Consider the following 24,416-nt stretch of genomic DNA (forward strand, 5'->3'; position numbering starts at 1 on the left):
AATCATGATACTGCATGTTTCTGACCCGGCTTCAGGAACGCATGTGACAATTCATATTTTACGATCCGTGAACCGCTTTCACGATCTCTGATCGAGTACCTCCCAGATCCAAGATGAATATGATTCTCGAAAGGCCTCCCACTTGCTGAGCGTTCGATGTTGTGCATTTCATCGTGCCCCTCTATGTAGAAGAAAGATTGGGCGCTCCTCCATACATAATTGTTTGTTGAGGGTAAAGAACGCCTTCAGGACGTCGGTGACACTCGTTGTTCCTTGACTACATAGAGGTACCTGCCTCTACATAGAAGAACGATTGGGCGGTTCTCCGTAAGATTGAGATCAATAACTCCTTCAGAACGTCGGTGATACTCATTGTTCCCTGACTATGTAGAGAGACCATGTATAGATCCAAGCGGTTCTCTGTAAGATTGAGAGCAATAACGCCTTCAAGACTTCGGCAACACTCGTTGTTTCCTGACTATGCACCTTGCAGAATGGGTATGACGTTATAACTGGCTAATATCCCTTCTGTGATAGATTAATTCTACTGTGACATTCACCACTGAATTCCTAGAAGATAATCTATTTTATCTCATTACTCTGATTTCATGATCGAATCCACGGCTGATCTCATGAAATGGCAATAGATAATCTTATTACTCCGATTTAATGATCGAATCCACGACTGATCTCATGGGATGGTAATAACTATTTTCATTACTCCTATTCTATGGTCAAATCCACAATCCCACGGAATGGTAATACTCGTTTTATTATTCTGAATTCATGGTCGAATACGCGGCTGATCCTATGGATTGATAATAAACAACTACTCACTTTTATTACTCAATTTCATGAATCATTTTCCACTGAATTTCATGAATGAGTAATAAATACTCAACAATCGGGCATCTGGACTATCCTTGAGTAAGCCCCATAAAATTGTGCAAGTGTACTCAACCGTGATGCATGAACGAGCATTCAAAAATATGGACAAATAAGGAATCCTACACGGAATGGGAGAGAGAAAATATGATTAAAATAATAAAGTGGCGCTTGTGGGACCGGCCCACCGGCCGGTCCCCAATTTTTCCTTTATTTTAAATATTCTATTATTTTCATGAACTCATGAAAACTCCTTTATTCTAGCAACTTTCCTTGTTTGAGCAAAACTCACGGTTTTCCCATATCTTCATGGTTTCATGAGAAAATAATATTATAAAATAGTGAAAGGTGTCGCGGGACCGGACAACTTGGCCGGCCCGCCATGCCCTAGCCGTGGCCGGTCCCACACCTTGCAATCCCTATTATTTCATCATTATTATTTCCCTCATCTCATGAAACTCCTCAGTTTCAACAAAACTCATGGTTTCTCCATAGTTTCACGGTTTCATGAAAAATAATATTATAAAATAGGGAAAGGTGTCGTGAGACCGGGAAACTTGGCTGGACGGCCATGCCCTAGCCGTGGTCGGTCCCACAACTTGCAATCCCTGTTCTTTCATAAATATTATTTCCTTCATCTCATGAAACTCCTCAGTTTGAGCAAAAATCATGATTTTTTCATATTTTCTCAAATATTGCTCAAACCATGAAAAGGCCAAAAGTCGACATGGTAACACGACCGACTAGGCTACTCACGAAAAATATTAAAATACCATTATTTTAATGTTTACAAAATATTGATCAAATGAGCACACATGCTCATTCGAGCAAACAAGAATTTCAGTCAAGATAAAACTCTTCTGAAAATCTACAATGTTGCTCAAACGCACATCAGAAAATACCGAAACTCTCAGGACTGAGATACGGACATTATGGTGACACGGGCATGCCTCCTTGACCGACCAATTTCGACTCTAGGTCTTGCAAAGATCTGGTCCCACACGTTTTCATAATATTGACCTAATTTGCTCAATTGCTCATATTGGGTCCAAACTCTTTTCAACCAACTTGGAATTTGCTCAAACGACCACCAGCTGGTCCCACGACCACCAAGGGCCGGTCTCATTCCCTCTTGGCCGTTTCCTCACTCTTCCATAATTAGGTTTTATCACCTAATGCTCAATCAAGCACTATTTCAATAAATGATGAAACCGACATTTTATCATCATTCTTTCACCAACTGATCAACTCAGGACCCTGGTGCACGCTCACTTGAGAACTTGGAAACCACATGGACGTCCATCATTCCATGTGGCCGGTCTCTCCTATTTTCAGCAATTCATCAATTAACGAACGATTGATCAAAAGTTAGGGTTTCGAACAAACGCTTCACGAATTCATCATTTTGAGCAAGTTCAAACACTAATAAATTTGTGTTGATCCAAAAATCAACATCTGGATTAATTATATAATATTCGGTAGTCTACCAATATTTTAATTAATATTTTATTGGGTCACGTCACCAATAAATAATTCTTCGAATTGAGCAATACTTGCTCAGTTGCTCGAATATTGATCCAACTATCAATATTCAGTAATTTATTAGTAATTCGTCGAATTGAGCAATACTTGCTCAGTTGCTCGAATATTGATCCAACTATCAATATTCAGTAATTTATCAGTAATTCGTCTAATTGAGCAATACTTGCTCAGTTGCTCGAATATTGATCTAACTATCAATATTCAGTAATTTATCAGTAACTCGTCGAATTGAGAAATACTTGCTCAGTTGCTCGAATATTGATCCAACTATCATTATTCAGTAATTTATCAGTAACTCGTCGAATTGAGAAATACTTGCTCAGTTGCTCAAATATTGATCCAACTATCAATATTCAATAATTCGTCGAATCAATGAATCCCCGAGCATTCTTCATTCATGCTCAATTCAACAAAACCTAGACTCATCGTCTAAATAGTCAACAACTGACTAATAAAATACACGTCTGTCATGCAAACTCCACGATTCGTGAGACACTAATCACGTCACATGGGGGGATATCACTTAGGGTTTTGGTCTGGCGGCCTACGGCACGTGGATACATCCAAGATGAAAAGTGTGAGTAAGTCGTGCATACGGTTGAAGGAGTTAGCAAAGTAGTGGGTGGACCGTTAACCAAGTCTCCGCACGACCTGGAACCGGTTTTCTCCACGATTCCCACTTTCCCACTCTTTCACTCAAGAAACCGTCACACTTACAGGGGATCAAGATGTTTTACTATTCTGACAGTATAAATAAGTCTTTGAATCCATGATTGAAGGACAACGAACATTCATCTACACAGAATTTCTCGAGCAATTACTCTCAATAATTCATCAATCTACCATAACTTATTCGAACTCATCAGTTCATCATTATTGCAGAAACCTTCAACACATCCACAATCCTTGATCATCATTGATCCCACATAATTCTCAGCTTTCCTCCTACAGATCAACCCATTTCCCTCTTGGCGACCGAATTGACTCTGGAACGGCCATTGACTTGGTTTAGGCCGGAGTCTTACAGATTCATCTCTCGAATCTAAGAACTCCCTTTGCAGTGCATCTTTGTGAGGTTGAACAATTTGCTCGGTTGAGGAGTCTCGACAACACACTCGTCTCTTCAATTCCCTAAAAAACCAGCAAATCGTTTTCCCCCATCTACAACACTTTACATGAGTATTTTTAATCCTTCCTTTTTATTAGTTTTTATTCTTTGCTTTCAAACTTGTTTTTGGAAAACAAAAGTGTGGATTTTTTCCGTGCAAAGCTTTGTGAACCCTCCTCTTACGGGTACACGTACGGTTTTGGGGTTCTCTCTCAAACCAATCTTGTAAACCCTAAGTCTCTCAAATCTTATTTATATACCTATCTTATTGAGTTGAACTTTGCACTCTAGGTTTTATGTTATCAATGGCTTCTTCCTCCTGCTCATGGGATTTTCCTGAAGACTTCGTTGATAATACGGTATATTTCGAATTTGATAAAGACAATGGAACCTTTGTTGAAGTTGAAGGATCTTTTCCTCAATCTCCTGACTCCTATTCGGATATTGAGGAGGTTGAAGAGATTTCGTATGATGTGGTTCTTGACTTCCTAAAGAACTTTGAGGATGCAAAGCAGCAACTTATTGATACAATGAAGTGTCTTGGTGTTGTAAGAAATGAGTTGAAAAAGGTTAATTCTGACCTTGTTCTCATAAAAACTTCCCAACAAGGATTTTCTCTCCAAAGGGGAAGATGAAGCTGTCGTTCGCAAGCTCGAAGTCCTCAAGACTCATGAAGTTCCAGAACCGTCTGTTTGACTTTAGTTCATATCCGGTTTTGGCGTAGGAGTCTATTTTTTTGATTTAGTTTTCCTAGTAAATCTTCTATTTTTCTTGTTTTTTTTAGAAGAATAACTAGAGTTTGGAATAGCCATTATTGTGATTTCACATAGCTATGTCCAACGTTTTCATCTTCATGTTTTTAGATTTATTTGTTTAAATTCTAAATTGTTTGGAAGATGATTTTTGCAGTATTAATCTTTATGGTTTTATATATTGAAAATTATTATGGGATATGTGTGTTTACGTCCATGAACTATGATTGTCCCATAGCTTGTCAAAAGTAAAGTCTTTCGTAAGTCGATATGCATGTATTGATAAAAGAATGAATGGACTTTTGACAAATACAAAAGTTAAGCCTATTATGCCAATTATTGATGGAAGATAGGTTAAAATATTTTGTTTGCAAGGATTATGTCTATTGAATGTCGTTATGCGAATAGTGATGGAAAATAGAATGAATCCTTGTGTATTCCGCAGTATTGATCTTCCCTGGTCCATATTTTATGTATTACAGTGAGGCTCTGTAAAGTGTCTTATGTTGAGCACTAAACGGCCGAGTTGATTATCTTTATGATTAGATTGGTTGTTGTAACGCAAGATACTTTATGTCGAGCATATTCAACTAAATTAATCATCTTGTTTGGTTATTTAGTTGTTTCTCCGTAAGTTTTCTTATGACGAGCATGCCCAATTAAATTGATTACTTTTGTGATTAGTTTGGTTAGATTAATTATGGGTTCTCTTGTGATTAATCTAATTATATATTTTTGAGTCTCCATAAGTTCACTTATCTTGAGCATTTTCGATTAAATTAATCATGGGTTCTCTTGTGGTTAATTTAATTGAATATTTTGGATTCAAATTCATACTTGTATGTGATTTGTTATGTCCAAATAAATCCTTCTTTTCTTTCGAAATTAAGGTTGCTCTTGTTGTTCCTTTGGGAATGACATTTTATGGGGGAGAGTTCTTAATTGAACTTGTGCTTAATTGCAAAATCTTTGTGGGGACTGCGGTTGTGGAATATTATAGGGGCTATCTTGTATCTTTATAAACTCCTTGATGAATGCATTTATCTTCGGCTATATGATTGCATCTAAATAAGTTGATATATGCTTTCTTTTGATCATGAAATATCTATTTCAGAAATTTCATTAGGATCCCGTTCTTGTACCTTTGCCAATTTTATTGACAAAAAGGGGGAGAATTAATATGTAGTTCACACTACAAATACATATGGTTTTCGGATCATTATGTAAGGGGGAGTGGTTTCCATGTGTGATGGAGTATTGATTAAGGGGGAGTGATACATATCACCATAGTATTGTTGTTAAAGTTGTGATACAATTGAACTTTGACGCTGTATAATGATACTATAACACTATATAACAATGATCGAGAATTATGTTTTCTCATTGTTATAGCTACTGATTTTCAACAACGATGAAGCTGAACTTACAACCTTTGGGATCATAAGAGTACTTGGAAGTGACGAATATTTCCAGTAATGTTGAAGATTAGACATGTGGAATAGGAGCTACAAAAGTTAATTTATTTATTTTTTGTATTCCATATGTATTAATAGTTTTGTCACTAAAATTGACAAAGGGGGAGATTGTTAGAGCATTGCTCGGTCAAACTCGCATGTGTTGCTATCTCAAGCATGTTTGTCAATATTAGTGATCAAAACTATAAGTCTTGATTTCTAGCCTACTATAGCTAAGGTCTCGGACTAGGATAGAAAGTGTAGTTGAGCTCAGGAACTCCATGGCAATCATCATACAAGACGAAGGACTACTCAAGGAACTGGTGGATCTTCATCGACTAAAAGGTATGTGGAGACTTTGAACTTATCTATCACTCAAAAGTCTATCTACTCTATCTCCTATTCTTGAGACAAAAGTCGTTTTGTTATATAGACTTTGATTATACACATTTGCTATTTCGAGCCGAGTTTATCTCGCCTATCTATTTCTCGAAATATGTGTTGGTAAGCTTTTACTTTGGCAAAGTTCATCTTTACCTAGTGACGAAAGTCATGTTATGTTTCAATCACTTTGAAAATTGCTCTGACGAAAAATGGTTTGTGAATAACAACTATATAACGTCCTCTGAGAATGTTTCAATGATTGAAATGAGAGTTTAGATTATATAACCATTTGTGGATATAAGCATTGTTGTGGAAACACATATATGTATAAGTCCTTATTCCTTGAACCGAAGTTTGCGAACTTTGTTGATCAAGAGAACCGGAATAGTGGCGTGAGCTAAGTCCGTGAACTGGCGGAAGTTCTCGACCCGAGAAAATCTGCTGGAGTTTGTGAACTCCTTCCGGGAACTTAATACCGCGAACCCAGTCCTCGAACTTGAGTTGGTTATATCTAAAAATGATTGTTTGTGAACTTATTCATATTAACAAAGGAATGCTAATGCAAACCGTGGTATATAGTTCATGAACCGATTCGAGTGAATCAAATCGTTTTTGCTTCAATTGTGTCTTGTGTAGTTACGTAAGATTTCCTTGCAATTGAACAACTCTCTAACTAGTTCATTTGAGTCATTTGAACTAGTTATGGTGAAGAAGAACATGGTTGATATGAAAGTGCTCATATGGCTAACCATTGGTTAACTATTTTTGAATCAACAAATGTTCATGTTTGGGTACGGTTACATAAACCCGAAATAGTACATTTCATTTGTGTGTAACAAGCTAAGTTTTCGATCTAATGTTTGAGAAATATTAGCTTGAATCTAGTCAGGTTTTCATCTAACGGTGAATATTGAATGCTTTGTTACCAAGCTTACATAAATTGCAAAACCTGATTTGAAAGACTATATAAGGGAGAACTCTAGCAACTGGGAAACCTAATCCCCACACCTTACGTGTGATACTAGTTGTGTAAGCTAGAGTCAATTCTCCTTTAACCTTTGGTTTCTTCTCTAAACCAGGTTAACGACTTAAAGAATTCATTGGGATTGTGAAGCCAGACCGATACTACTTTCTCGTAGTTGTGTGATCTGATCTTGCTGATTCTATCGTCTTGAGTACAATTGTAACGATTGGATTGAGATCTTTATCTCCGATAGGCAAAATAGAAAAGTAGTCACAAACATCTTCGTCTCATAATTTGTGATTCCACAATATGTTCTTTCACCACGTCGATTAAATTATTGTGAGGTGATTGATAATACTAGGCCGTTCTTCGGGAATATAAGTCCGGGTTATCAATTGGTTCCTGTTCACCTTGATTTATCAAAAGACGGAACAAAAACTCGTAGGTATATTCGTGGGAGAAGGATTTATCTATTACCGTAGACTTTTCTGTGTGGTACAAATTTGTTTGTTAAAGTCTTCGACTTTGGGTCGTAGCAACTCTTAGGTGTGGGTGAGATCATCTAAGGGAATCAAGTGTGTAGCATCCTGCTGGGATCAGAGACGTAGGAGCATAACTGTACCTTGGATCAGTGTGAGATTGATTGGGGTTCAACTACAGTCCATACGAAGTTAGTTTGTAGTAGGCTAGTGTATGTAGCGGCTTAATATAGTGTGTGTTCAATCGCAGATTTTGTATTTGCTTGAGTATATATGAAATCGAGAGATTGAGATATAAACTCTTTGATATACTTTTTATCTAGATTGAGTCTGAATGTCTAGTTGATTCTCTAGAAAGTATATTGGAGTTTGTCCATACAGATTGCTAAGCAAAATATTGGGTGTGGTTGTTGTACCCCTGCTTTTCAAATACGCATCCATCCTGCGACGACGCCTCATGTCTCAAAACATTGATTCATATTTCATACCTTAGATTAGACAAACCTTGCTGATCTTGTTCACCAAAGCCTCCCTATTGTTGTACAGTTAATAATCTAGGGCTAGGTTAAATAGGGACAAGAGAAACAAAAAGTATTTGGATGATGGTTTTGACAGAGATAATGAAAAGAAAGGATAGATATGGGTAGCAGTAGAGAGAGGCTGAGAGTGGCGATGATTTTGGTGGTTTGGAAGCAGAGAGGAATGGGGTTACCAGATAATGGAAGAAAAGAAGGTAAGAGATAGGTTGGAAAGAATTGGTTACTTCTCTTATGGGCTTTGATGGCAGATCTCTTCTTTACACGCCCAATTGGTTCAACTTGATTTAACCAGTCTAAAACCCCAACTCTTTTTTCTCGTAGGTCACAGACGCAAGGGTTATACAGAGGGTAGCTTGATTAAACTTAATGTGAGCAAGTGTAGTCCCCTTTTAACATGCACTTTTCAATTAGTCTTTTCTCACACTTCTTTAACACCAACGATGCTGATATCTTTTTCCCATTTAGTCAATTCACCGACAATGCCACATAAAATCAGATTATTCCGAAGAAATTGATTACTAAAGGACATATACTCGAAATACAAGTTTTGAAGCAAAATAGAATATTAATGCACTTGAAATGCAATTAACGCCAACAAAATTATATAGAAATATGCATTTTTAGACACTTATCATTTAGAAACTCTTGCTTCCAAATTAAAATTTGAAGGATCAGAGAAAGCTATCACTGTACAAAGACGTTCTTTGTCATCCACTTGGCTAACTCAAGTCGAGGATGCTCAAGCAAGCGCTTGGCGGGCGCCTATAATTCATGAATTGAGCAGTTCTCTTTCGGAAGGGAAAATCAGACTCAAAGAAATAAAGAACCTTTTTCAGCTTCACGGAGCATTATATTACCGGAACCCTGACGGATCTCTGTCACGATGCCTCAGAGACGAACAAGCTATCGAGCAACTGAAAGGCATACATGAGGAAATATGCTGAGAGACATTGGTGGTGGAACTTTACAGAAGGCTTCAAAGGCTCGGGTATTATTAGTCTTCCATGGAAGCTCAGTCGAGAATGTTACAAGGATTCGCCAGTGAAGTACAATGGGATGAAGCCGAAGTGTCGAATTCAAAAATTGCCGAACTGGACATGCTCGAGTCAAGGAGAGATAAAGTGGAGAAGTATGTGGAAGCTTACAAACAAAGGATCTCCCGAGGATACAACAAAATGGTAAGACCTCGAACATTCCAATTAGGAGATTTGGTAATAAAAATAGCAAAGTACATTCAACAAGACATGTATGGTCCCAAATTTCTCCAAAATGGGAAGGGTTATATGTAGTCATCAAGGCAGTTGATAGACACATTTTTGTGTCTAATTTGTCCTCAATGTCCGTGTTGTTGGAACTCTATTTTTGTACTAATATTTTGTTTTTATGTATTTTTAGGAAATAAACATTTTTGGAAAATTCGGCTCGAAAAGTTGGAGGACAAGTGTTATTCGGACTCTCGCTTTTGGATAAGGGGTAACCTAATTACTAAGGGGCACCCCCAGGTCACCCCCAAAGAAACTTCTATTCGCACCCCAGTTCTGGTTAGGGGGAGGACATCTTCTTCCCAAATTCAAAAACCAAAAATTGGCGGGAAAAATTGTTCTTGAACTGCCGTGACTAGGGTTGAGGATTTGAAGGTGTTCCAGTGAGATTCAATGGCCCAAATTAAATGGGTTTGTTCCTAGGGCCTAGATAGAGCTGGTATGGGTGTTGGATTCGGTCAAAATTGGTTAGATAACCGGTGGTAATCAAATCAGGGAAGATATTCTAAAATAGGAAAAATATTCTATTCTTGGAATTCTTGGATGGAAGAGACGTGCATGGGTTGATTCTATTGGCTGGAAACAATCCCTACAGCTCAAGGATGACGCGTGAGAAGAGATAAAACATGGAACAATCCGTAACAAATCAGAGAATTAAAGAAAAAAGATATCAGGAATATTTTCATTCACTGCCGAGTAATGGGAAGAATTTTTGGATTAATGAGAAGTTATTCTTGGTCCAAAGGTGTATAAATATAACTCTTGGGTTAGCATAGAAGGTTGTCGAGAGTTTGGGGGCTTGAGGAGAACTGAGGAGCAAGAAAACACCATGAACAACAAGCTTCCTGCTGCTGTTTTATGCTGCTGATGAAGATGAAGAACACGAAGAACAGACTCTCAGAAACCGTCGTTCTTCAACAGTGACAACGACAGTGGCTCGTGGGTCGTAGGTGTGGGTCTTAGAACCATAGCGACAACCGCAGTTAGATTTTATCGTTTATTCTGGACGCCTTTTGTGCGTCGCAGATTACAGTTTCACACCATTTTCTCTTCTTCTCTTTATTGTAAACACCAATTGAGCTTAATAAAATATTTTGAGAGGTATTTCACCATGATGAGCTAAACCCAACATTGGGACAACGGAGGAGGCGATTTTCGTCATTCTGGTAAATTTAATTTATTCTTTTTATGACTTTTGCATTGATTTAAAATTGAAAAATGATTTTGATTAATTAGTTATCATTTTATTTGATGCGGCATGCTTGCTTAAATGTTTGATGTCCTATGCTTACGATTTATAACTAATATTCTGAGAATCTATATTGGCAAAATAAGAGTCCTTACATTTTATGTTTTGAGCGATAATTGTTAAGGATAAATAAAATGTACCATATGCATGAGAATTTTCCAAGTCCTTAGTCCCAGTAACTCTCTACCAATTTGTCAATATTTGTATATATATTTATTTTCTGAAAAAATTATCCTTCACAAGTCCGAGAGTTTGAACCTCATTACTACAACCATCAAAAAAATCATTAATCAGCAGTATCTGGTGGGTATTACAAAATCTTGGTTGTTAATGGAGGAGTGGAAGGGAATATAATCAACTGCAAGTGGCTCAAAGCGTATTACGCCTGAACAACAGTAAACAATTAATTTAATTTCAAAATATAATTTTTATTCCTTCAAGAGCATGCAAGATACTCATTCGATCATTTGAAACTAAAATATAGATTTCATTAATATAGCAAAAAGAAATTTTCCTTCATCAATGTCATAACCAATCACTCTAATTTATTCAAAACAAAGCCTAAACCTACATAAGCAACAACCACAAACGCTCATTCTGCAATGGATAGTTTCTGTCGAATACCATTTTGAGCCTTTTCTGGAAATTTTCTATTTTCACCCTCTAAGTCTTGAATTGCCTTGACAACCCTTATTGACTCCAGCGCAAGCGCTTTTTCCTCCTCCATGATAGCAGTTGAAGCAGAAATCATATTAGCAGCAACAGTCGCTCTATCAATCTTGATGAACTCAAGCCGACGACGAAGCCAACCTACGTTAAACCTCAAGGTCCCACAGTTCGACATCATCATCCCATCGATGAAACTCTTTGTTTTTGACATATCACAAATTCTTCTTGTTTATTTCATCAATGATGGGCAACAGTCCAGCGACTGTGGTCAGAAGGATCGGCAGAAAGTTCTTCCACACTTCAGTAGTAACAATATGCTCGTATTTTCTCCAAATTTTGGTGTAAAGAGATGCATAGCACTTGGGCACGATGAAGCCTCCGATGAGTTGATTATCCAGGCAAGAATTTTCTATTAGGATGTCAAATGGGAGTCCAGTTGTCGGGTACTCGCGAACAGGAACCCCAAGATCAGCATCTATGAAGTTGATTGAGTCATCGCCAGCACGATCACCATCGTTATCATCTACAACCGCAGACTTTCCATTTTTTCTCTTTGCAGCATCAACTACGTGAACATCAAACACACGAGTAGAGACTTTGAAAGTTCGTTTGGGTCTTAAGTTATACGAAGAAGAAGAAAGACGATCACCCTGATTCTCCTGCAATAAATGTTTTTAATTTTAAATCAGCTAATGATTAAAAAAAATGTATTTCATAGCAAGACGGGTGCTTCGATTTCACGCCTCGCTGGAGATTCATTCTGAGAAAATGCACTATCGTTAGACATGATGATAAGAGGTATGATTATGATTAAAATTTCTTCTGTACGATTAGACTCAAGAACGTAAGAGGATATGTTTATAGGTGAAAAAACCCAAGTCTTGAAGATCAATACACAAGACACGGTGGATACTTATCCTTTACAGATAGTCAAATCAGTTGTGATTTCAAACAAAATCGATATTAGTGGGCAAAGAAAAGTGATAATACTAGGGACTGATATGACCATGACTGAACACGGTCAAGGGTCAACGTGCATATCGCACGTTTCTTCTCACTCATACAACGTTTGCACGGTCTAGCACTTACAAAGTATGAATAGACGGACGTCATTAAACAAGGTCTATTGAAGAATTATGATCGACTTTTATACACATGAACGTTAGTCCACTTCATTTAGTTAAAGGCGTAAGAGAAATAAGCGATTGTCATTCAAAAATCCTAATTCAATATTTATGAAGCAATGTTGCTCAAATGATCAAGATGATATCTACGAATATTAAAAAAATGTTCAACTATCCAGGAAGATTAGAAGTAAGACTAATCATCAGATTCGTCATCTTCATAATCAACATCTTCCATGGAATATTTTTCAAGCTCCTCTTCAGATTCTGATATGCATGTAAGTACTATGTTTGATACCCATATTTATATTAGTTGGGACTCGATATTTTGGCTAATGACATTATTTTAGAGCTTTTAGTCCCAGCAGACGCTACGCTCAATCGAGAGTGTCAGAGCATATCACATTCGCTCATTATGCTCGACTCATCAAGGCTAAGACTCATGTATAGTCAAGTCAACAATTGACTAATTAAATACACGTCTGCCTTGCAGAATCCACATGAGACATCAATCATGTCACACAGGGGGATATTAACTAGGGTTCTGGTCTTGCGGCCTACCGCACGTGTGTACACCCACGATGAGAAATGTGAGTAAGTCGTGCAAGCAGTTGGAGGAGTTGGGAAAGTAGTGGATGGACAATCAATGAAGTTTCCCCATGATGTGGAACTGGTTTAACCATAAATTCCCACTTTCCCACTCTTTCACTCCAGCAATCGTCACACGTACTAGGATCAATGTATCTTCTATTCTTGCAGTATAAATAAGTCTCCGAATCCATGATTGAAACACAACAACAATTCTCATCTGAACAATAACTCTCAACGCGTAATTCAATCAATCAATCAGAACTTACTCGAAGTCAACAGTTCACTTGCAGAAATCTCAAGACACATACACAATCCTCGATTATCATTGATCTCAAACATTTCTCAGCTTCCCTCCTACAGATCGACCCTCATCCCTCTTTGTGACCGATTAAATATGGAACGGCCATTGTATTGGTTTAGGCCAGAGTCCTACAGATTGATCTCTCGAACTCAAAGCACTCTCATGCAGTGCATCTGTTTGCAAAAGGTTAATGCAATTTTCTTAGTCGAGGAATCGTTCGTCTCACCAATTTCCTAAAAAGCCAGTGAATCGATTTCACCCATCAATAACATCTTTAAAGATAAGGTCAAGACAGGAGAGCTCAATATGGAGACTGAAGGATTACACAAGTATCCTCTCCTAATTATAAATTTCACTCTCTTTGAACCAATTGTCAAGGAAGCAGTTCAATCCTTATTCGATCATATATATGAATTTCTTTATCTGTCAAAGGCTCAAAGGAATAACATGCTTGCAGCACTAAATCACATTATGTCAGGGAAGCGTCTATCCGTTCCAGAAACACTCCCTAACCCTCCATTTACAGACACAGAGATGTATGACAGGGGACTTCTTACCACAGTCAATCTCAAAGGAAATGAATTCAAGAGAGTGTTGATCGATGTTGCAACTGCTGTCAATGTTATTCCGTTGAAATCCCTCAGATTTGCAGGTTCACTATACTCAACTCATCAAGCTAAGACTTATGTCTAGTAAAGTCAACAATTGACCAATTAAATACACGTCTGTCTTGCAAACTCTACATTCATGAGACATCATTCATATCACATGGGGGGATATTCGCTAGGGTTTTGGTCTTGCAGCCTACGACACGTGTGTACACCCAAGATGAGAAATGTGAGTAAGTCGTGTAAGAAGTTGAAGGAGTTTGGAAAGTAGTGGATGGACAATCAACAAAGTCTCCGCACGACTTGGAACTGGTTTAACCACGATTTCCCACTTTCCCACTCTTTCGCTCCAGCAACCGTCACACCTACTGGGATAAATGTGTCTACTACTCTTGCAATATAAATAAGTTCCTCAATCCATGATTGTATAAAAAAAATTCTCATCTGAACAAGAACTCTCAACATAGCAGAATTCAATCAATTGGAACTTATCTTATTCGAACTCAACAGTTCGCAAAACTTGTAGAAGTCTACAACACATCCATAATCCTTGATCATCATTGATCTCACACCCTTCTCAGCTTCCCTCATGCAGATCGACCCTCATCTCTCTTTGTGACTGAATTGACTTTGGAACGGCCATTGTCTTAGTTTAGGTTGGAGTCATATAGATTGATCTCTCGAACTCATAGCACTCCCCTGCAGTGCATCTGATTGCAAAAGGTTTAAGCAATTTGCTCGATCGAGGGACCGACCGCTCGTCCCTCCACTTTTCCTAAAAAACCAGCAGATCGTTTTCACCTATCAACACCGGGTATGGATACCACTCTGGTTTCAAAACCAACAGTTCTTTTATGGTATGCATACCGGATATGTGTACCATTCCTAGTTCACGATCAACAGACTTTTTATGGTATGGATATCGAGTATGCGTACCAAAAAATTGTTGTCGACATACAACTACTCCGGTACGTGTACTGAGTACATGTACTAATGTTCCGGATCTATAACATTTTTATCTAGTATGTGAACTAGTATGCATACCGTCCTGTATCCAGATTGACAGTAGTTTTATATTTATATCTAAATAAATTCGAAACATTCCCAAATAACATCAACAACAGATATCGTTGTTCAAGGCTAATTTCTAATGATAATATTGAATAACGATTTAGATTATGAATAATAAATTGTTTTTAACCGAAATTCATCAAGTATGAACAAATGTTCATTAAGCTCAGTCATATATATTTCTAGAACTAATAACCAAGATAAACTTGACTCGAAATTCTTGTTATGATTGCAATAGTCTAATTAGTCAGTGACAACGTCTCGTAGATAGAAAGATGAATATAACTTGAGAAATAGGTGATTCAGTCTTCACTTACCTTTTGTTGAATAAGTTCTCCAAAAACTTCGGTTGATCTTTGCCTTCAAATGGTAGAACCCAGTGATGTACGATTCTCAACTACACATCTATCATATCTGAGACTTGACTAATGGTAGACTGGAAATCAAGATATAGTTTTGATCAACTAAATTTGACAAAAATCTTGATATAGAAACACTTGTGAGTTCTACCGAGCAATAACACAAATGATGTCGGGCCAAATGTAATCCCACTACTTGGTAACTACAGATTTCAATGACAAATCATACGTCCCAACTGGTTAAACATATTCTACCAGAAGCCATATTCACTTAGCCTAAAATGGCTCCACCACTTAGTAACTACCAATATAAGTTGTTTAGCAATCTTCCAACTCATTACAACTTACTTTCCAAGTCTCATATTTGTTTGTTTAAAACGTAGCCGACTTGCCTACCCTCTAGCAGATCGAGTAGCTGACTCTTTATCCAACTAATCGAAAATAATTTTCCAACTCTCAAATAGAGTCGGTCATAACTTAAGTGTTGGAGCACTGCTCAGTCGAACTCGCAAGCGTTTCTATCTCAAGCTTGTTTGTCAAGTTTAGTTGTCAAAACTATAAGTCTTGATTCTAGTCTACTTATAGCTATGTCTCGGATTAGGATATAATGTGTAGTTGATTTTTAGACTTCATGACATTCATCAATTAAAGACGAAGAACTACTAAGGGGATCTTGTGGAACTTCATCAACAAAAGGTATGTGGATACTTGAACTCATATATCACTCATAAGTCTATTTCTATTCTATCTCATATTGAGACAAAAGTCGTATAGTTGTATAGGCTTTACATTATACACATTTGATATTTCGAGCTGAGTTTAACTCGCTTACATATTTCTTGAAATATGTGTTAGTAAGCTTTCGCTTTAACCAAGTTCATCTTTTATTCTTGACGAAAGTCAAAAGATGATCATGTGAAAATTTCCTATATGATTTTTTTGTGATACAGTCATTCGATGTATGGTCGGAATGTTTCGTATTGATCATTTGATCACTTGAAAATGTCTTTAAAGATAATAGTTTGTGTCAGACAGCTATTCTCGTCGAATGTTTCAATGATTAAAATGGGAGTTTAGAACTTTTAACCATTAATTGGATATAGCACAGTATGCGTACTTGTATGCTAAATGTTGCACGTGTATTCCAAGTCCGGGAATTTAGTATGCATACCCGTATGCGTACTGATTCAACAGTTGAAGTCCGGGAACTATAGTATGCATACCCGTATACGTACTGAGTTCGGTCGTGAACGACAGTGTGCGTACATGTTTGCATACTGGCGGACAGATCAAGTCTAGAACTCTAAGTATGCGTACATGTTTGCATACTTGAGTGGTTAAGTTCTAAAATCGGTTATTCATGAACAAATACATTTATATAATAAGGAATGCAATCTTTGCAAACCATGTCAAATACATTCGAGTGAATCAAAACCTATTTTGCTTCAATTGTGTCTTGTATACTTCTATGAGAATATAAACAATTGAACAACTCTATAAATAGTTTCATTTGAGTCATTTGAACTAGTTGTGATTAAGATTAACAAGGATGATATGAAAGTGTTCATATGACTAACTTAGGTTAACTATTGTTGGGTGTTTAGGTATGGTTACCCATATCCAAATAAAGGTACATTTCATTTGTGTGTAACAAGCTAAGACAGTATAACGGTTGAAAGATATTAGCTTGAATCTAATCAGGTTTTCATCTAACGGTGAATATTGAATGCATTGTTACCAAGGTAACATTGATTGCAAACTCTGATTTGAAGACTATATAAGGGAAAACTCTAGCAACTGGGAAACCTAATACCCACACCTCATGTGTGATACTAGTTGTGACAAGAGTCAATTCTCCTTTAACCTAGGTTTTTCTTAAACCCATTATTATAGGTTAACGACTTAAAGACTTTATTGGGATTGTGAAGCCAGACACAACTATTTTCTCTGTAGTTGCGTCTTATGATCTTACTTTGTTCTCTCGTATTGTGTAAGATTTGCTCGAGATTTAATCTTCGATAGGTAAGATAAAAAGTAATCACAAAGCTTTTCGTCTCATTCTTTGTGATTCCACAATATCTTGTTTCGCTATCATACAGTTAAGTTATTGTGAGGTGATTGATATTACTAGGTTGTTCTTTGAGAATATAAGTATGATGTATCAATTGGTTCCTGTTCACCTTGATTTATCAAAAGACGAAAAAAACTCGTAGGTATTTCTGTGGGAGACAGATTTATCTATTCAATAGACTTTCCTGTGTGAGACAGATTTGTTTATCAAGTCTTCGACTTTGGGTCGTAGCAACTCTTAGTTGTGGGTGAGATCAGCTAAGGGTATCAAGTGCGTAGAGTCCTACTGGGATTCAGAGGCGTAAGGAATGCGACTGTACCTTGATCAGTGTGAGATTGGTTAGGGCTAAACTACATTCCAGTCTGAAGTTAACTTGTAGTAGGCTAGAGTCTGTAGTGGCTTAATACAGTGTGGTGTTCAAATCTGGACTAGGTCCCGAGGGTTTTTCTGCATTTGCGGTTTCCTCGTTAACAAAATTTCTGGTGTATGTGTTATTTCTTTTCCGCATTATATTTTCTATATAATTGAAATATCACAGGTATGTGTAGTTCAATCAATTAGATAATCCAACCTTTGGTTGTTGATATAAATTGATTGATACTTGAACATTGGTCTTTGGTACCTTTCAAGTTGTTTCTCATAATAATCAGGCTCGCGGATTTCCATCTGTTTGATTTGTTGATTACGTTGAGAAACAGAGATATAACTCTTGGATGTATTTTCCTTGATTGAGTCTGACTGTCTAGTTGATTCTCTTGGAAATATATTGGAGTTAGTCCATACAGATTGCCTAGACGAAATATTGGGTGTGGTTGTTAGACCCCCGCTTTTCACTAAGAAACGACATGGTTGAAAAGACGAGGGTACCCAAATACACCACAATCTTTAAATTATCCACCTATAAGTCCTCTTACCGAAAGTGATATTCTATGGACAAAATCGAGACAATACTACAAAACGGCATTCACAGTTACTGTGATCGTCTATGGATACGAGATCGAGACAATACAACAATCAAAGTGTGATTACTTGATAATAGGTTCAGACTTAACCAAACTCTATAGGATCACTATCAAGTAATACGGAATTAACGTTTACGTAATTTACTTTAAATTATGATAACAACAATTATAATTGCGGAAAATAAAAGTAAATGACAGCAAGATTTTGTTAACGAGGAAACCGCAAATGCAGAAAAAACCCGGGACCTAGTCCAGAATTGAATACTCTCAGAATTAAGCCGCTATACAAAACCTAACAAACTTCATATAGTTGAGACCAAGAAACTAAACCTATAGTTCACTTAGTTTCTTCAATATCCCTGCGCTTCCGACATTCAATAAGTGCATGCACTGGAACAATTCCTTTGGATCCTATTCCAAACTGTAAAGGAACAACAAATCTGTTTGGTAACAACTCTCTTGATTCTTTAAGATGAAGATATATCAAGTCATATGCAAAGGCTCTTCCGTTTAACTAATAAACTCCTTTGCCTGGTTAGATCAATCTATCCAACAACTCCCGAAGTATCAGAGTTTAGATTTGCAATCAATCAATATAGATTCCAACAAGAAACTATAAGGTGATCTCGATCTTACACAACTAATCAAACGAATAAATCCGATTCTAGTTGGATATTAGCCGATCAAGGTTTGTGCACACCTAAAGATATAAAAACCAAATAAGAAATCTTCATTGTCTTCAAATCTTCTTTAATCTTCAATAAACACATGCACAACACCATTTGAATCTCTTGTGATCAATCACGCACAGAACGAAGTCTGTTAGCAATGGATTATCACAAGATGTCTTTAGATCTACAAACAGTTCTAAAGATACCATCGACACTTCGATCTAGTTTGAGTGAATCTTATATCAGAAGAGAATATTCTCAAGAATAAACAAACTAGGTGCAATCAAATTTCAACAACCGTTAGTCAATCAAATGCATCGAAGACTAAAATAAACTGCAATTATCTAGTTTCGCACAAACGGTACTCGTAGAGCTTGTTGATCCCACAGAAGTCTTTAAATGAGCGGTTGTAAGAGATTTCGCATAATTAGGGTACTTTCCTCTCCGGATATACGGGTCCACCAGAAACAACAAGAAGATGAAGTTTGTCTGGCTCTTAGGATAGTTTGCTCGAAATGCAAACTTGGATATTTATAGACAAAGGATGTTTGGACACCAAGGAATTTCCACAACCGAATATTCTCAAGATATGCAATAAATTCCCAAATCGGTTTTCATAATTCCTGGAAATGCTTTGCCTAATATTTCCGAAATATCACTAGAAAATCTCCAATTAGTAAATGAAAAAACGGGGGTCTAACAACCACACCCAATATTTCGTTTGGCAATCTGAATTGACAAACTCCAATATACTTTCAAGAGAATCAACCAGACAGTCAGACTCAATCTATAAAATAGTATATCAGAGAGTTTTATATATTTATCTCTCAATTAAATCTGCAATCATCAAATAGGAATTTGTGAGCACGATTGAATTAAGAGAAGTAACTTGAATGGTACCAAAGACCAATGTTCAAGCATCAATCAACAACCAAAGGTTGTATTCACCAATTGATCGATTCAACGCACAACCAATGATATTTCAATTATATAACAAAATATAATGCGGAAAAGAAATAACACAGATACCAGAATTTTGTTAACGAGGAAAACCGCAAATGCAGAAAAACCCCGGGACCTAGTCCAGCTTTGAACACCACACTGTATTAAGCCGATACAGACACTAGCCTACTACCAATGAACTTCGGACTGGACTGTAGTTGAACCCTAATCAATCTCATACTGATTCAAGGTACAGTTGCGCTCCTTATGTCTTTGATCCCAGCAGGATACCACGCACTTGATTCCCTTAGCTGATCTCACCCACAACCAAGAGTTGCTACGAAAGTGTGTCGAAGACTTGATAAACAAATTTGTCTCACACAGAAAAGTCTATTGGAATAGATAAATCTGTCTCCACAAAAATACCTACGAGTTTTGTTCTGTCTTTTGATAAATCAAGGTGAACAGGAAACGATTGATAAACCAGACTTATATTCCCGAAGAACAGCCTAGTATTATCAATCACCTCACAATAATCTTAATCGTATGGTAGTGAAACAAGATATTGTGAAATCACAAATGATGAGACGAAGATGTTTGTGACTACTTTTAAACTTACCTATCGGAGATATAATCTCGAGCAAATCTTAGAGAAGATAGTAATCAATCACGATAGAAGAAGTAAGATTAGAACACGCAACTACAGAGAAAATAGTTGGGTTTGTCTTCACAATCCCAATGAAGTCTTTAAGTCGTCAACCTACAGGGTTTCGTGAAAAACCTAAGATTAAAGGAGAATCGAATCTAGCTTATACAACTAGTATCACACAGGAGATGTGGGGATTAGGTTTCCCAGTTGCTAGAGTTCTCCTTTATATAGTTTTCAAATCAGGGTTTGCAATCTAAGTTACCTTGGTAACAAAGCATTCAATATTCACCGTTAGATAAAAACCTGATTAGATTCAAGCTAATATCTTTCAACCGTTAGATCGAACTTAGCTTGTTATACACAAATGAAATGTACCCTCATTTAGGTTTAGTAACCCTACCTAAACATGTACGCCATGTTGGCTCAACAGTAGTTAACCAAGGTTAGCTATATGAACACTCTCATATCAACCTTATTCATTTTAACCATAACTAGTTCAAATGACTCAAATGAAACTAGTTAAAGAGTAGTTCAATTGTTATATTATCATAGAAGTATACAAGAACACAATTGAAGCAAAATCGTTTGATTCACTCGAATCAATTCATGAACATTATAGCCACGGTTTGCAAATAATGCATTCCTTAATATATAAATGTATTAGTTCATGTCACAACCGATTCTAGAACTTTAACCACTCAAGTATGCAAACGGGTACCCATACTTAAGTAGCCGGTCTGAGTTTGGGTTCGCAAGTATGCGAACATGTACGCATACTTAGTACACTTCCAAATCCCAACATAAATTCTCAGACCTATACCTTACGCAAGTATGCGTACCGATATATGTACTTGGTACACGGAATTTCACAACTACAAGTACGCATACGGGTATGCATACTTTAGTTCCGGTCATGGATCACATACATGCAAGAATGCGCACTATGTTATAATCCAATGATGGTTAAGTATTCTAAACTCTATTTCAATCATTGAAACTTTCTTAGAGGATGACAGTAGCCGTTTTCACACATTATTAGCATCAAAGCAATTTTCAAGTTATTGAAATAATCATGAAGAAACATTCCAAGTCTACACCAAATGATTGTATCACACAAACCATGTAAGATGTTACTCGGAGATTTTCACATGATCATCTTTTGACTTTTGTCAAGAATATAAGATGAACTTGGTTGAAGCGAAAGATTACCAACACATGTTTCGAGAAATATGTAAGCGAGATAAACTCAGCGCGAAATCTCAAATGTGTATAATCGACAACTATATAGTAATACGACTTTTGTCTCAATATAGGAGATAGAGTAGAAATAGACTTTCCAAGTGATAGATGAGTTTTAGTCTCCACATACCTTTTGTTGATGAATTTCCACAAGCTCTCCTTAGTAGTTCTTCGTCTTCAATTGATGAATGCCGTGAGGTCTAATGCTCAACTACACAATCTATCCTAGTCCGAGACATCACTATAAGTATACTAGAAATCAAGACTTATAATTTTGATCACTAACATTGACAAACAAGCTTGAGATAGCAACGCTTGAGAGTTCGACCAAGCAGTGCTCTAACAGTAAATGCACATTACCAATTTTTATTTTCCAGAGATATGCATTTAATTGTTGATAATTAAAGCATATAAAACTAACAACCTTAAATAAAAGATTCTTAATTTATTTCAGTCCGGGATATCCTTGAGTCATTGAGGAATATCTTTGAACAATAAATGATAAGAGTTACTGATCATGTTCAAGTATGTCGAAATCTTTTCTTTGTAAATCCTCTTTCATATTTACAATCTTGGAATCGATTATACCACATTTCCAAACAAATTTAGAATTGGTTCATCTGTATTCCAAGACAACTATGTGATTGATCAAATATCAAATCACTAATCATGGGTTTACGTTCTACTAAACACAAGGATCGGTTCTACCTTAATATGGTTACTGGGACCTGTTACATCAGTTACCAGGATCGGTTACGTCAATTACCAGGACCGGTTACCATATACTCATGGTATTACTTGTGGTCTGTTACACAAGTCACTAGGATCGGTTACACCAATTACTAGGACCGGTTATGCTAATTACAAGGATCGATTACACAACTCTTTTATGATCGGTCACACCAATTACTAGGATCGGTCACACCAATTATAAATATCGATCATACCCTCTTAGATGATTAATTAGAATCGGTTACACTAATAAAAGTCATACCAAATCATAAGTCAGGCACTGTGACTAGTTTTACCAAGATACATAACAAGTTATGATCGGTTCTACTAACTCACACATATTGGTAATCCAAATATATGCAATGAATAACAATACCAATAAGCCTAACGATTTACCTTTCGATTCATAAAACAAGTTCATGAATGTACTTCCTTTAAAAAAATGTAAACATTGTTTCCTAGGAAGAAATATTCACCTTTACCCATACACATAATCACAATAGCATTCATACGACTATGTCGATGCCTTATATACGAAATTCAAAAGATAAACGTTATACTTCGTATTCTAATTCCTTAACACTATGATCATGTGATCATGTCTTACTACTAGAGTATAATCATTCACAGCTGCGCAGTTGTGTTTTCAATATAAGACGACTTGAAATATACGTTAGGAATGAAACAGTTCAAGTCAAAATATTACTAACCTCAAGAGCAAGGATGATGTCGTCGTTGTAGCTTGTTACTTCTTCACATTTTTCAAGTCTTCGAGTAATACTTGTATGTCTCATAATCCTAGACTTTCTAGTCTTAACCTATACGAAGTTGTCTCTAGTACATAATCAAGCGACTCTTTAGATGAGTTTTGATTCACTAAAATATGACAACCAAACTTGACATACCAACGCTTGGTAGGTTCAACCGAGATATGCTCTAACAATCTCCCCCTTTGTCAATTTTAGTGACGAAACTCTTAATACATATGGATAAACAAATTACAAGAATTCATTACACATACGCTTGATTCCAAGTTTCAACAGTATAATACCCTGCATATATTCAATCCATAAATGTCGTTGTTGACATTTGATTAACAAAGCTAATACTCCCCTAAAGGTAAGATAGGTAGATTTTCAATCCGGACGTCTTTGTTATTCCCCTTTTGTAGTCAAGATAACTACAATAGCAATATGATATGTTGCTCCCCCTTAGTCAATGCTTTACTCTTTCGTTCGATATAACGTTTAAGCACAAATTTCATTTACTTAGTGATTACAAATCACTTTTTTACTCCATATATTTCTCCCCCTTTTTGTCACAAAATGACAAAGGTTCTTGCAAATAAAAGGTCAAACCGAAAAGATCTTACAAATCTAAAAGACTTGTACAACCTATAAGAGTTAAGCACGAAGGTTTCACGTACCATTTTAGATAGCCAATATCAAAAACGAAACTACAAGTAATTTGGTTTTAATATGTTATCAAGGAAACAATTTCCCGAAGCAATTTTCCCAAACAGTTTAACAAATTGACTAAGAAACTTAGTTCCCTTGCTAAACCGATTACACAAGACAAGACAAGTACTAGGTTAGTTAACTAGTATTTGTTGTCAAGGCATTCGATTAGACTTGAATAATTGAATCCTTCACTTTGACAAGTCTTACTAGGATCAGAATTAACTTAGTTTCTCTTATCCAGAATCGAATTGGACTAAACAAATGATCTTGTAGTTTGTTAAGCCATAAACAATACATACAAACCAAATAAATTGACTTGCACAATTGTTTCTCTTAACCGAAAGCAATT

This window comes from Papaver somniferum, chromosome 1 (assembly GCF_003573695.1).
Source record: "Papaver somniferum cultivar HN1 chromosome 1, ASM357369v1, whole genome shotgun sequence".
Classification (NCBI taxonomy): domain Eukaryota; kingdom Viridiplantae; phylum Streptophyta; class Magnoliopsida; order Ranunculales; family Papaveraceae; genus Papaver; species Papaver somniferum.